Source organism: Octopus bimaculoides, chromosome 15, assembly GCF_046866305.1.
Source record: "Octopus bimaculoides isolate indiv1 chromosome 15, ASM4686630v1, whole genome shotgun sequence".
In the NCBI taxonomy this organism is placed as follows: Eukaryota; Metazoa; Mollusca; class Cephalopoda; order Octopoda; family Octopodidae; genus Octopus; species Octopus bimaculoides.
The window spans coordinates 4,287,117-4,290,828 of record NC_142942.1 but is presented as its reverse complement, the minus strand read 5'-3'; the positions used below and the strand labels follow the sequence as shown (position 1 = coordinate 4,290,828).

Genomic DNA, 3,712 nt, shown 5'->3' with positions numbered 1-3,712 from the left:
ACACTCTAAGACTGCATTATCTAATATTTTGTTGAATTTTTAAAGATAGAAAAGATGTGTTTTAAATAGATTTGGCTACTAATGTTAGAAAATGAAATGACTATGCAGAGCTATCCTCATTTGTTGGTCACGTTTAGAGTAAAAATGAATATAAATAATACAAAATGGTCGATTTAATAGATTATTCATTTTCTCTTTCTGAAGAGGAATCAAATAATCTTCGGCATTTCAGTTGGTAATTAACGAGCAAACAGATGAAATTCGTCAGTTCATATCTTGTCAACGGTCCTTGGCGAATTACTCTTAATTTTCCATTGCTGCTGCGACAATTTAGAGAGAAACCCGTTATTGTGTTCAGCAAAAGTAATGTAACTCGAAAGAGCCGTTGTCAATCTGCAATTCGAAGTCTAGTTCTATTGCTGTTTAAGGTTAATTCATTTTTCGTAACTTGAGTTTCACACCACTGCACTCATCAAGAATAGTATTGTCTTCTGATGATTTTTTTAATACATGGAATAAGTTTTATGTATGATTGCTGTCGTTTCATTTGGTAGTTTGTTGGTCATTCTATTTTCGTTTGTCAGTATCGGTTGTCGTTTGTTTTCTACTTCATGACATTTTTAGTACTGTGGTGTGGTTTGATTTTATAAGTCATGCCTTTTTCTTATTATTGTTTTCTTATCGTTTTTCATCGACAAGTTCTGTAATTACTCTGGCTCTTCTCCCCAATTTCATAATTGTCCCTTTAAAACAATATTCATCAATCTCGATCTGCATTGATTAATTTAATAATTGTTCTAATGCCACTTGTTGATTATGCAGTCTAATCCTGTTTTGCTGAATTACATCTTATTTTGCTAAGAATTTTTTATTTGCTTATCATACTTTTCACAGACTGGTTCAGTTGTTCTCCACCTAAACATCATTTAAATTACCGAATCTTATTTTGCTAAAGTTTTATTTATTTATTACTTTTCCTTGGCCGACTGAGTCTTCGTTTTTGCTTTGCATAATGATTACAGCATCATATCCTTCTTCGCAAAAAATTGCTAAGCTATATATGAAGACGTTAGAATATTTTCTATCTGCTTCATAAATTTTCATTTTATATCAAAAGTCCATAGAAATGATTTTAACCTGTGGAAGGTTTCATTATATGAACAATGTCTCTAAATTATCCTTCTTCGTCGTAGATTGATTTATGTTTTCTTTCTTTCGTTGATCTGTTGGTTTTGACATTTCCCGCCTCTATTTCTATGCATATTTCTATTGAATCATTGGCTGTTTAAATTGCTTGTATTTGAGACCAATTTTTGAGATGAATTTAATATAGCGTTTGCTACATCATATCTTCTCATTTCATCTGTTTCGACATATATTTTTTAAAGGTTATTATGTAATGTTAGTTCCTCATCTTGGCACCAAGCTAGCAATTTCGGGGAAGTGTGTAACTCGATTGCCTTGACCCCAGTTGTTAACAAGTATTTATTTTATCGACCCAATAAGGATGAATGGCAAAATTGACCTCAGTAGAATTTTAGCTCAGAACATAAAGACGGACGAATTGTCCGATGCGTTAAGAGTTTTGCCAGCTCGCTGGATTTAGTAATTATGTAATAGCGTTTTTGAAATATTACAGTTTCATCCTTTCAGTAAACATTGCAGGATGAGTACATCTGTGGTGCATGATTGGTTTTGAAATCAAGCTTATTGCTCAGATTCTATACACATACACACAGATATATAAGTGTATATAGGCATATGTATTCATATATATGTATACATACAAGTATATATATATATATATATATATATATATATATATATATATATATATATATATATATATATATATATATATATATATATATATATATGTATATATGCAACATGATATAACTCATTCTAAGGATGAGTCTCGAAGTGGAAGCGGTAGCTATCAATAATAAACAATCTTTATTATAGGCACAAGGCCTGAAATTTCGTGAGAGGGTCGATGCAATCGACCCCAGTACTTAATTTTTTCGAATCCGAAAGGATGAAAGGCAAAGTCAGCCTCGGCGGAACTTGAACTCAGAATGTAATGACGGAGAAAATGCCGCTAAGCATTTCGTCCGGTGTGCTGACGATTCTATCAGCTTGATGCCTTGCTCTCAATAATAAATAGTAACATGTAATATATTGAGATTAAATCCCTGCTTAGATGGAAAATGTGGAAGGGTACCTGAGGGAATTGAATATGTATGTATATGTATATATGTGTGTATGTGTATATATATATATATATATATATATATATATATATATATATATATATATATATATATATATATATATATATATATATATATATATATATATATACATACAGAGAGAGAGAGAGAGAGAGAGAGAGAGAGAGAGAGAGAGAGAGAGGAAGGGGACAGATAATTACATAGCTAGAGATATTGAGACATAGATCTGTATATATTGATTTATATATTGAGTTACGTATCCGCATGCAATCCGGTGTAGCTATATCCTTATTTCTGCTTTCACTTTAATTTGGTATTACTTCATTATAGTTTCTGTGCTGCATGGTAACGTCTTAAAGAAATTGCCTCCGTGTCATATTCCTGAACCAAAAGAATTAAGTATAGAAAATCCGAAAATGTGCAGGTCGAGTGGCATATGATCCAAAGATTCTATCTTAGATTTTTAAATAGCGTTTGAAGTGATGAATATAGATAATTTTTGAGGTTCCACTGAAGTTGGTGAATGCAACCAAATTGGCATCGATAAATGGATTTAATTCAAGGAAGCCTTGATCTGTGATCGATAAAATATGATTCAGTGGTTGTTGTTGTTGTTGTTGGTATTGTTGTTATGCAGCTCCAGATAAGTTCTAATCCTGTAGACATATGATGAAAGAAATTCCAGCTATAATCATTGCATCTTGTTTTCTGGAATCATGTATCTAGGAATACATTATCGTATGTTAATTGTTATTTTTGCTGACAGTACGGTGTGGTTTGAGGCAAACTTGACTACTGTTTCTGGGAGACCTACTGATTAGCTCATAGGCCAATGAAATAAATGTCAGTAATATAACAATGTGAATTTGTTTTGAAGAATTCCGCTTACATATATATATATATATATATATATAATAGCATTCTTTCCTACTCTTGGCACACGGCCCGAAATTTTGTGGGAGGGGGCCAGTCGATTACATCGACCCCAGTACGCAACTGGTACTTAATTTATCGACCTAGAAAGGATGAAAAGAAAAGTCGACCTCGGTTGAATTTGAACTCAGAACGTAAAGACAGACGAAATGCCGCTAAGCATTTCGCCCGGCGTGCTAACGATTCTGCCAGCTCACCGCCTTAGAAGTGTGAGACACTTACAGCACCAAGGTTTCTCAAGCAGTCACCCATCTAAGTACTCACTTGGCTCGACGTTGCTTAGCTTCGGTGATCAGACGAGAACCGGTGCTTTCAACGTGATACGGTCGTAAGCGATATATAGAATACTATTGATGTCAAAATGATTACACCACTCCCCTATGCATGATTACTAATATCATAGCAGATTATTTTCAATTGGCTGAGGCAAGCCTTTTCTTTGTCATGTTAAAAAACATTAAGACCGTTTTCAAGTGTCATTTAAAGTAATTAAGCGACATGAACAATAAGTTGCCACTTTACTTGAAGTTTTCATACCAATAGCG

At 33.3% G+C, this 3,712-nt stretch overlaps 1 pseudogene; it reads right to left on the bottom strand.

Moving 5' to 3' along the window:
* Window positions 1–3,382: 3,382 nt before the first annotated feature.
* LOC128249555 (5S ribosomal RNA) lies at window positions 3,383–3,501 on the bottom strand (annotated as a pseudogene).
* Between the last annotated feature and the right edge of the window lie 211 nt (window positions 3,502–3,712).